At 45.0% G+C, this 11,744-nt stretch overlaps 1 protein-coding gene across 3 annotated transcripts in view; it reads right to left on the reverse strand.

The window, feature by feature from the left end:
- GPAT4 (glycerol-3-phosphate acyltransferase 4) overlaps positions 1-11,450 on the reverse strand; it is a 31,693-nt gene extending 20,243 nt beyond the window's left edge. For 2 of the 3 annotated variants that reach the window (XM_079909023.1, XM_079909022.1), the window contains exon 1: positions 11,300-11,450. The gene's annotated coding sequence lies outside the window, so the exon portion shown is untranslated. The remainder of the gene's footprint in view (positions 1-11,299) is intronic. The other variant, XM_079909024.1, reaches the window with a different exon arrangement.
- Positions 11,451-11,744: the final 294 nt, after the last annotated feature.

An 11,744-nucleotide genomic window follows, 5' to 3' on the forward strand; every position in this document is an offset into this window, starting at 1 on the left:
CGTATTCTTCCTGAGACGTTCTACGCACACAAGAGGAAATGACTCTGGCCCACCTCGCGCCCAGGCAACAGTAATGACGGCACACCACAAACACTGCTTTTTGTTTTGTTTTGTAGCTTAACGTGTCTTGGGAGAGTGTTCCCGCAGTGCACACGGAGCTCCCTTACTCTCTGAAGGTGCATGGCTCTCAACTGTTAAGAACGTTCCCTGATTTGGTTAACTGCTTTCCTGAGGTTGGACACCAATGTTTCTACCCTTTTTTTTGTTATAAATAATGTAATGAATGTGCCTACACGATTTAGCATACAAAATGCACATGCAAACATATTTGCAGGATCAATTCCTAGAAATGGAATTGCAGGGGAAAAGGAAATCTAGGTTTTAAAAAAATAATAACTCTTGTTTTTATTTATTTCCCCCCAGATTTACTGACATTTAACTGACAGGTAACACTGAGCAAGTCTGCAGAGTACAAAGCATGATTGATACACCTACATATTGCACACCTGCATATCGCAACGTGACACCCACAGAGTATTAGCCAAATATTTACCTTTTGTGTGTGTGTGGTGGGAACATTTAAGATCTACCCTCTCAGCAACTTTCAAGTATCTAATAGAGTGTTGTTAACTATAATCACCACACTGTACATTAGACCCCCAGAACTTATTTATTTTATAACTGGAAGTTTCTACCCTTTGCCCAACATTTCCCAACTTCTCCTACCCCTTGATCCTGGGTAACCACCATTCTTTTCTCTGTTTCTACAAGTTCATATTTTCTGAATTCCACATTTATGTAAGAATACACAGTATTTGTGTTTCGCTTCTGACTTAGGAAATACAGTTTCAGTATTACAAGACATTGTCACGTTTTCTACATAGATTAACTCCTGCAGCCTTTCTGGACACCGTTTTTTTTGTTCTTTAAGACTATTTACACTGGGGATCACGCTTGGTGTTGTACATTCTATGGGTTCCAACAAATGTATAATGACATGTATCCACCACTAAGGCACCACACAGAGTATTCTCACTCCTCTAACAATCCTCTGTGCTCAGATTATTCACCCCTACCTACCCCCAACCCCTGGCAATCACTGGTCTTTTCACTGTCTCCATAGTTTGGCTTTTCCCAGAATGTCATTCGGTTGGAATCACAGAGTATGCAGCCTTCTTGGCTTCTTTTACTTAATACAGCCACTTATTTTTTTAAATTTCACTATTTCAATTTTATATTACTCATTCTTAACCACAAGTTACCACTCCAAGTTCTGAACTTGGGAACATCCTATCATGTCTCTCTGGCAAACATTTTGGCCTCACGCCAATCACCTTCTGGCTCGGTTCCAATACTTTTAGACGTTCAAGAAATGGAACAAATGAACAGGTCACTGACTTCACCTTGAGTTCTGTCCAGTGCTGTTTAGGATTCAAAGCCCTTTCTCATGTTATCTCACAACCTGTCAGTATGTATTCTTTCCATTTTACCAGTTAGGAAACTAAGCGAGGGAGACACGGATCCCGTTCTCTGACTCCTAACTGCTCCCATTACATCCCACACACCTAGCAATTAAATTAAAAAGACAACGTTTCAGTGGCAGGGATCCTCCACTTCTTCCACTTTCACGTGACCATAATCATTGCTAACGTTTACTGACTGCTCACAGCACGGACACTGAGCTAATACAACAAGCACTGTGCACACGCCGTCCTCACTGAATGCTCACAACAACCCCACAGGGGAGTTACCATCACGGCTATGAGAGGTGAGGGAGCGGAGCTTAGAGGACAAAGTCGCCCGGAGCCACACAGCTATAAATGGCACGGGAGGAATGTGGACACGTGCGCCTGTCTCACAGCCCCGCTCTTTAGCCACCAGGCCCTCCTAGCTTTCAAACCACCTTGAGCTACATTAACACTGCCTTCACGCCAGGCCTGCTCGACAGAACTTCCTGCCATCGGAGGAAAACCACAAGACAAATCTGGATTCGCGCATCGGAATTTGGTGTTCTCAGAATCCAAGGTACAAACCTGCTCGTTCATTTTTAAAAACTGGCCAAGCTGACAGTACATGCCAGATTTCTAATGACATCCCAACGGACGTTCAGGAAATTAGAGGTATTTCTGAGACTTAAGTCAGTTCGCTGAGTCACTGTATTCCTTAAACCTGTCCAATTCCAGCCTAATTCCAGGGCCACACCTCTGTCCCACTCTCCCATCCCTGCCCCACTGCACAGCTGCTGTCACATTAGCCAAGGTTACCTTGAGTTCCATGAACCAAAGGTGACCAACACCGGGGTCACTTTGACGTCCCAAGCCAGAGCTTAGATCACGTTCCTCTGGATCACAATCAACTGAGAATTTCCAAGGTTATTCTGGGTTCGTGTCCCCAAAACATCAAAGTAAACACATTTAGCAATAATTTCGTCACCTAGTTCAGAGGTGGACACACCAGGCCCACAGGACAAACCTGGGCCAGTTTTTACAAGGCTCGTGTCCTAGGAACGGTGTTTACATCTTTAAAGAGTTGTAAAAAAAAAAAAAAAAAAAAAGAATAACATGTGACAGAGACCACGGCCAGCAAAACCTCAACTACTTACTATCTGACCCTTTAGAGCAACAGTGTGCAGACCTCTGTCCCGGCTGCTCTTTCCTCCCCTCCAAGGCAGTGACCTCCCCCTCGTTGCCCTCCACTCCCCGCACCCCCAGAGACTCCAGGACTCGCAACAGCAACTAGCCAAATGAGTTCTGTGGCCAACATTAAACAATCCTCTCGTGAATTCTTAGAGGCAAAGATGAGGCCAGCACACTGGTTATCAAACAGGCCTCCAAACGTCTTGGCGGACTAGCGGACCAGCCATCACAGCCAGAGGTGCTGGCGTCTTAACCCCTTAACACAGACTTTGGTCTCTGGAAATATCGGGAAACTGCTCACATGAGAACTCCATCACAACACAATTTCTAGATAAATGCTCTCGTAAGAGAGGCTATCACTTTGCCTCAAGTAAATATAACCACGACTCCTTGGCAGGAGGCAGGGGAAGCTATCAGCTCAAAGCACTAGTTACCCCTTCTCTTCCATTCCACACCTTTCAGCCAAATCCACTGAGAGTCGCTTGGACCAATGTTCCCCCAACAGTCCATATGGTCCAGAGAAAAAGAGAAGACCCAACCAGTTCTGAGCCTCTTAGGAGGGAAGATGGCCTCATCCTAGGAATGTGGCAGTCCACCACCAAGCTAATGAAACTCTTCAACCCACTGAATGGCAAATCTGGGCCCCCATTGGCCCACTTTCCAGGGCTTCTCAGTTCTCAGGGTGACGACATCAGGGCACAAACTACGTGCCACACACCATGTTAGGCATTAGGCATTCAGTGCCTAGAGACAAGTATTCAGCAAACAGGCACATACACAGTCGTCACTGCCCACTTCGATGACTGCCAACAAGAAGAGAGTCCTAGGTGGAGAAAGAGGAACCCTCCTGCACTGTTGGTGGGAGTGTAAACTGGTGCAGCCACGATAGAAAACAGTATGGAGGTTTCTCAGAAAACTAAAAACAGAGCTACCATATGATCCAGCAATCCCACTCCTGGGCATTTATCCAAAGAAAACAGAAACATTAATTCGAAAAGATCCATGCACCCCAATGTTCACTGAAGTATTATTTACAATAGCTAAGATACGGAAGCAACCTAAGGGTCCATCAAGAGATAAATGGACAAAGAAGATGTGGTACATATATACAGTGGAATACTATTCAGCCATAAAAAAGAATGAAATTTTGCCATTGGCAGCAACATGGATGAACTTGGAGGGCATTATGCTAAGTGACATAAGTCAGACAGAGAAAGCCAAATGCTGTATGGCTATTGCTTACATGTGGAATCTAAAAAATACAACAAACTAGTGAATGTAACAAAAAAGCAGACTCACAGATATAGAGGGCAAACTAGTGGTTATCGGTGAGGAGGGCGAAGGGGTAATATAGGGGTGGGGAACTAAGAGGTACAAACTATTAGATATAAAATAAGCTACAAGGGTATACGGTACAACACTGAGGATACAGTCAATATTCTACAATAACTATAAATAGAGTATAACCTTTAAAAATTGTGAATCACTATTTTGTACACCTGTAACTTACATAATATTGTACATCAACTACACCTCAACTAAAAAAAAAATATAAGAGTCCTGGAAGAGAAAATAAAGGAGGGAAATCAGGGCTTCGAAACCAGTTCTGACTCGATCACAAGGCAGAGACTATTACGATTTGCAGCTATAGAAACTTCTTTTCTGCTAGCTCTCCATGACTCTGTGACACATCCTACACTTCAGGAGACCATACCTACTACCAGAATATGTCCAGAGACATGCCACATACGAACTCAAAAAGGAGAAGATATGCCATTTCATTAAAAATAAGTGCTTAGGCTACACTGGGAGAATGCATTTTTAAAGCACACTAAGCACAATGTCTGTTATATATATTAGATCTCAATAAATGGCACATATTATTACTTCATTACGATCAGAAGACACCCAGAGCACTGTCTGCAGTTCTAAGTACCAAACTTTTTAAGAGGGCTAGATAGAGGGGAAGGCATTTCAAAGTATGTCACAAAACCCACAAAGCAAAAACTACTCCGTGGTGCCTAGCAAGCACTAAGTGCTCATACAAAGGGGAGCTGTAAAGCCAAGAAATGTGAATTAAAAGTACAGTGAGGGGCAAAAAAGGTTTCTTATAACCCACCCTATTGGTGAAAATGAGAAAATACCCTCAAATACTGCTGACTAGAGTGTACAACGGTACAACCTCTATGCAGAACAATTCGGCAATCACCGTCAGAACTTGAAATGCATATAACCTTAGATCCAGCAACTCTACTTCTAAAAACTTACGCTAAAGATAAACTGCAACAGTAGTTCTCAACCAGGGGCGATTGACTGTAGCCCCTGGGGAACATCTGGTAATGTCTGCAGACATTTGTGATCGTCCTAACTTGGGATGCGGGGCTCCTGGCATCCAGCGCTGACTGTGGACAGGGATGCTGCTAAACGTCCTAAAAAGCTCAGGCCGCCCCTGCCACAACAAGGAAGTATCCAAATGGCAACCGTGAGGAGGCTGAGAAACCCTGTGCAAAAGGAGGTATGTGCAAGGTTACTGACTCCAGTACTGTCTGTAATATCAAGAGAAACATCACTGTCCATTAGTCAAGGATACAGTGGAATACTAGTCATCTGTTTAAAAAAAAGAGAGAGAGTGAGACATCTACATATGCACCGAGAAGAAACAACCTCCCAGTGAGATGCAGAACAAGGTCCACTGCAAATACCAACAGTGAGGGAGGGAGGAAAAGGACAAATACATACAGGGTGCGTGTGTACCTGCAAAGACACACATCTCTGGGAAGAGACACAGGAGACTGGCAATGGCAGCCGCCTCTAGGAATGGAAGGAAGGCATCACTTTATCTTTTTGGTACTTTTAAAACTGTATTTATCATTTTTGAATAGGTAACAGACTCATGATTCAAGAATCAAAACAAACACTTCAGGGTTTGAATCCTCACTCGATCACTTAACTGGTAGTGTGAGTGTGACTTTGCGTGAATTACTTAATCTCTTTAAACTTCTGCTCAACATCTACTAAAAAGAATGTTCACATTTCACAGTGTCTGGAACAAGGTAAATGTTCAAAATACATTAACTGTTATTACTGCTACACTAAGTTCCTGTTATTATGAAGGAGAAGGGGGCACTGGAAGGTATTTCCCAAGAAGTCATGACATTACACTGACAAGAAATCTCTTTCGACACCACTCCTGCCTAAAGGTGTTTACAATCCCTAAGGTAGCTGTCGCAAACCACAACTTTATTAGTGAATCACTGAGAATTCTAATGCAAGCTCCTCTAATGGCTTAAATTATTAGGCTTGGAAGAGTTGAGTGACGAGACAAGCTACAAAATTGGCCAGTAACAGAGGCAGGACTAGAACTTACATCTGCCTCCCAACCCCCCGTCTTATGGTCTTTCTGCTCCCCAAGCTGGCCTTTGCTTTGGGGCAGGTTACACTTGAGAGGAAAGCCATCCATTTTTCCTAGTTTACTCTGTCAGGTCACAGACCCAGCAAATGCCCCCATTCTGATGTGATGGTAAATAAATGCACGTACACAGAGGAAATGTACGCTGGGGGGAATTTGATGTCAAGCATGTCAGAGCAGTGGAGTATAAGAAATATGCCTGAATAGGACGCTGCTGCTTAGGAGGAAGGGTGTAAAAATGTTTCCAAGGAGTTGGGACAGCACAGAGCTGCTAGGTGAAGTGAACCTGAACTGCTGAAAAACCAGGGATATGCTTACGGCCAACAGCAATCCTGGATAAAACAGATGGTCCAAGACAAAGCCAGGATATGTCAGGCTCAAGGATGACTCAACTCACTAGGAAGAAGATAGGAACATGGTCAGTTTCAGGGTCTTGGTCTTAACTAAGGTCATTCTGACCCTAAGTACTTTCTCCTTGCCTAGAAAGGCCTCACATCAGCTGGACCTGGGTAACAAGAAATGTGGTACCAAGTTCAACCCAAAGCAACATAACCTGCAAAGCTGGAAAAGAAAAAAAGGACAAAGATACAGAATACACTGACATTCTGGGGCCATCAGTTTAAGAAAGGACAATTCCATTTGCTGGGACTATAAGACCCGAGAGGTTTCGTTACCCAACCTGAACGCTGCTCTCAGAGTTCCATTTCAAAATCAGTGCTCTGACATCTGAGTACTGTATATGTAACTGGAAGCAACTTCCTGGCCTTCTTTTTTCAAAAATTTGAGTCTGGTTTATTTTACTTAGCATAATCACTCTGAGAATCATTCATGCTGCTGCCCGTGTCAACAGTTCATTCCCCATTGCTGAGCTGTTTCCCTTGGTAGAACAGGCCACAGCTTCTCTATTCACTCACCTAGTGATGGGTCCTTCCAGCTGGCAACTGTTACAAATAAAGTCGCTACCTACAAACCTTGCATGGACATACTTTTCATTTCTCCTGCGTTAATACCTAGGAGTGGAACGACGTAAGTGTACGTTTAGCTTTTAATGAAACGGCCAAACCGGCTTCTGAACTGGTTGTACCATCTTGCATTAATTCTCACCAGCAGTGTCTGAAAATTCCACGTGCTCTACATCTTCACCAACACTCAATATGATCAGTCTTTCTAATTTTAGACATGCTAATGGATGTTAGGTGGTATCTCACGGTTTCAATTTGTTTCCCTCATGACCAATGATATGAAGCATCTTCCATGTGCTTATTGGCCATCTGTATATCCTCTCTGGTGAAGCGCTCAGATCTTTTGCCTGCTTTTTATCAGGTTATTTTATTATTGAGTTTTATCACTAGCCATTTTTTAAAAGTCAAACCTTCCCTCCCATGACTAAGCAGTCTCTTTACAATGAGAAAGCATTTCATCACAAAGGCACAAAATTTGTGAAACATCAGACTTCTTGGTTCAACTTGCCACAAGGTTGAAACAACCCTAATTGTGCAAAGAAAAGTCACCAAAACCACAAACTCTACTTTAACCTCAGACCTGTATATTACCAGGAACATAAAATGCTCTTTCATCTTTCTGCTCAGCTGACAGTGATTCTGCACTGTCCAACACAGCCGCTGCTAACCATGTCTGACCCTTGAGCACTGGAGATGTGGCTAGTCTAAACTGAAACGTGTTGTAAATGTAAAACAGACTCTGGAATTTCAGTGATTTAGGGTAAAAAAAATGAATGTAAAAGATCTCGTTAATAATTTGTACACTGATTACATGTTGAAGTGATATTCTAGATAATCTGGGTTAAATAAAATATATTATTAAACTTATCTTCACCTGTTTCTTTTTACTTTTTTTTAAAGTGGCTACTAAAAAATTTTAAAAACTATACGTGTGGTTTGTGTTATGTTTCTATTGGATAGCACTGACCACAAAGTTTTAAGGCAGACTCTGAAGATAACGTATCTCCAACTGGTAACGGAAAAAATACATATAGTATCTTCCCCGCCCTACTCCTCGGAGGTGTGAAGAGAACAGTGCAAAGGAAGGGACTGAGAAATGGACTCAGGAGTCGTCTGAGGTTGGAGGCCGAGCTCTGTTACTCTCTGCTCTGTGTGACCTTCAATAAGTCATTCACCTTCTGTGGATTTAAGTTTCCCCACCAGCTTTTTGGTTTCTGTTTTTTTAATTCAAAAAGTCAACAAAAGCGTATCATGTGCCTACTTTTTACAAAGCATCATTCTAGAATTGCAGATCTTGAGCTAACAGTTTAATAGAAGGCAAACACACTAACAACTATTATGAAGACAAAATAAAAAGAGCTCCCAGAGAGCAAACCAGCCTGTAGGGCTGGGTGGCGTGTGCATGTATCAATGTGTTTTAAAAGAGAGAGTACCTTTAAGGACTTACGAAAAACTCCAAGCACTTACAACACTCCTCCTAACTCTAAAATTCTGTGCTCTTAAAAAGCATTCATCATGCTATAGAGTAAGCATTATTATACAGGGAACTGATGACATTTGCTCAGGTCCTCCCCATGAATGTAGTGATACAGTAAGAAGTAAATGACATGCCACGATGAGGTTGTTTTACGTGAAGAAACAATTCTGCAGTACAGCTCAAGCTTAACCAGGACCAAATATTCTCCAACACACACCAACCCCTCAGCCAAAACATACAATTCCCCCACCCCCTCATGTCTTCAGGGGCAATGATTTACCAAGACACCCTGATGCTGTTCATTTGAGCGGCATTTCCATAAACTGGATGTGCATGACAACTACTGTATTTAGGTCACAAACTCACAGAAGAAAAGTCCATCCTGAAAATAAATTTATAAACAATTATGTCATATCATATAAACTGAGCTTACAAGCAAACTCCAAGAAGTCTACATACAAGGATTCCCTTGTTCACAGCATCCCTCAGGTAGCATTTAAGGGTAAAAAAAATTGAGGCCCAAGTACTGAACTTAGCTGTCTTTCCTGAGGTATGGAAACTTAACTGCCTAAAGTGTGCTAGGAAATACAAACCATGGTTTTGTTTAAAAAAAAAAAAAAGCCTAACCCAGCCCAGGATTCTTACCTGATCATGGCAAGGAAGGATGTTTTTATGGGAGGGCGCTACTGTTCTCTCAGCCACAAGAGCATAGCATCAGGGGTACACCCCCTAAAAAGCATTCCAGTTTCCCTTAGTCACTCTTCACTCAATAGCTATGAATGTCATCTAAATCTTTTAAAGCTTGTACTCATTCTGTTTGGATTTCCACTTTTAAGGTCAGCATCTTCCCATGTTTCCTAAAAGCTATGATGAGAACTCTTCAACTTGTCCCAAATCTAGCTTAAGAAATAATTTAAGGCCTATCCCCTAGTTTCATTATTCCATATTTTGGTGGAAAGGTTCATATTTGCCTACCCAAGCCCTTCATCGGAAGAGTTTTCAGTTACAGCCCTTCCACACACTTCTCTTTCCCAAAGGAAACAACATAAATGCAAGCAGCATGGTACAGGAGAAAGACTAGATGCGGAGTTGCGAGATGTCTTTTCCAGCCTCAGTTCAACCTCTCATTCTCTGTAGATCTGGACAAGTAACTGAACCTCTCTGGGCCTTGAGGGCTCATCAAAAATGAAAAAGACAAGATGATCTGGAAGTTCTCATCCATACCTTCTGTTTTAACCTGTCCTCCAGCCACTTAATTAATTTTTAGATGCCCTTTTCTGGTGCTTCTCCAATGCTATTATGTATTTTGGACTTGAAGTACTTGTAATAGACTATGTCCCAATAAAAGTAAGTTATGGCTTTACTCCATAAAGCCATAAAGTAAGATTTTTATTTTGACTCTCAAGCTACTTTTTTTTTTTTTTAAAGAACTTGGCTCATTGAAGGAACATGGTGTTTTTTTTAATAGATGTTGGGGGTAGGAGTTTAATTAATTTATTTATTTTTGCTGTGTTGGGTCTTTGTTTCTGCGCGAGGGCCTTCTCTAGTTGTGGCAAGCGGGGGCCACCCTTCATCGCAGTGCGCGGGCCTCTTCACTATCGCGGCCTCTCTTGTTGTGGAGCAGGCTCCAGACGCGCAGGCTCAGTAGTTGTGGCTCACGGGCCCAGCCACTCCGCGGCATGTGGGATCATCCCAGACCAGGGCTCGAACCCGTGTCCCCTGCACTAGCAGGCAGACTCTCAACCACTGCGCCACCAGGGAAGCCCTCTCAAGCTACTTTTGACATCAAGGATTTATCCCAGAGATATGGGGGCGCGCGGAAGGGGGATGTGGATTAGACATGCTCAGTCACAGGTGAGTTCTTGAGGCTGGATGATGGGTACATGCTGGCTCACTATTCTATCTACTTTTCCATGTCTGAAATTCTGCATAATACAAGGTTGAAAAAAACATCACTGTCAAAGTGAGAAAATAATACCGAACTGGCATTAATACAGGACTCTTTTCTACCATCTCTGGCATAAGGACAATTGCTTTTCATACCGTTTCCCTTGGGTTGAGATAGAATCTACAAGACATGAAACTAAACAGACGTACTCAAACTTCAGCCAAAATTAAGGAAAATGAACCAGAAAGCAAATTCTTCAACGGATCTCAAGAAACTTATCAGCGAGAAGGTCCGCGGCACAGAGGCCTTGAGCCGTGAGGCACTGGTATGTAGTACAGCATGGAGCTTACTTCCACAGAACTACAGTATGTTTCATACGGTATATTTTCCCTAACTTTTCAACTGCGAAAGTTAAAGCCCTCTGTGACACGGAGAGTGAGGAAATAAGACCCTCCGGCAGGAGGATGCTTCGCAGGGCGTGAAATCAAAACGGAGAGGCAAGGGATATCGAGGGTTAAGAAATCCTGAAGAAAGCAAAATGGGGATCCTCTGGAGAACAGGAGCGGAAAACGTACATCCCAGGGACACCAAAGAACTTGAGCGGTCACGGTGAAGGCCTTTCCCCGTGATCTTTCACCCTCCCGAACGCGCGGAGGGCAGGCCGCGGGGGCCGGGATTCGGCAGGACACGCGGGGGCGCGGGCCGGAGGGCGCCGCGGGGACGGGCGGGCCCGCTCTACCGCAGGGAGGGCGGCACGTTCCGGCGCCGGGAACCCCCCGGCAGCGGCAATGGTGCCTCCCAACGCCGTGGGGTGGGGGGCGCAGGGAGCGGGGTCGCTCGACCGCAGCCCTCACGGGCGCCGGCCCAAACCCCAGCTCCCGCAGACGCCCGTGACCTTCAGGAACGGGCCAGCCGGACCGTACTCACCTTCCTCGAGGCTCCAGGAGGCAAATCCCTCCGGGGACCGTCCGCCCCGCCCTCGCCGCCGCCGGCCGAGGCGTGCGTAAGGACGTGCGCGCGCCCGCCCTTTGTCTATGCCGCCTTGACGTGACCCTCGCGTCCAGTCCCCACCCTCCCGTCGTCTAACCTCACGCCCAGTACCCACGCGCTGGCGCGCGCCCGGTCGGGCTGGGCGGGGCCCCGAGGGGCGGGGATATGGGGGCGGGGCGCCGGGAGATAAGCAGACGGGGCGCCAAGTCTTGGGCCGGGGAGGCGGGGAGGCGGGGCGCCAAGGGGAGGGGCGATGGGGAGGCGGGCCTCCGAAGGGCGGGGCGCCGGGGAGACGGGCAGACGGAGAACCGAATGGAGGGCCGAGGAGGCGGGGCTCCGCGTCCCGAGCCCCAAGTGGGCGCGCCCGGTACCCTCCAAGCTG

This window comes from Stenella coeruleoalba (assembly GCF_951394435.1).
Source record: "Stenella coeruleoalba genome assembly, chromosome: 21".
Lineage (NCBI taxonomy): Eukaryota > Metazoa > Chordata > Mammalia > Artiodactyla > Delphinidae > Stenella > Stenella coeruleoalba.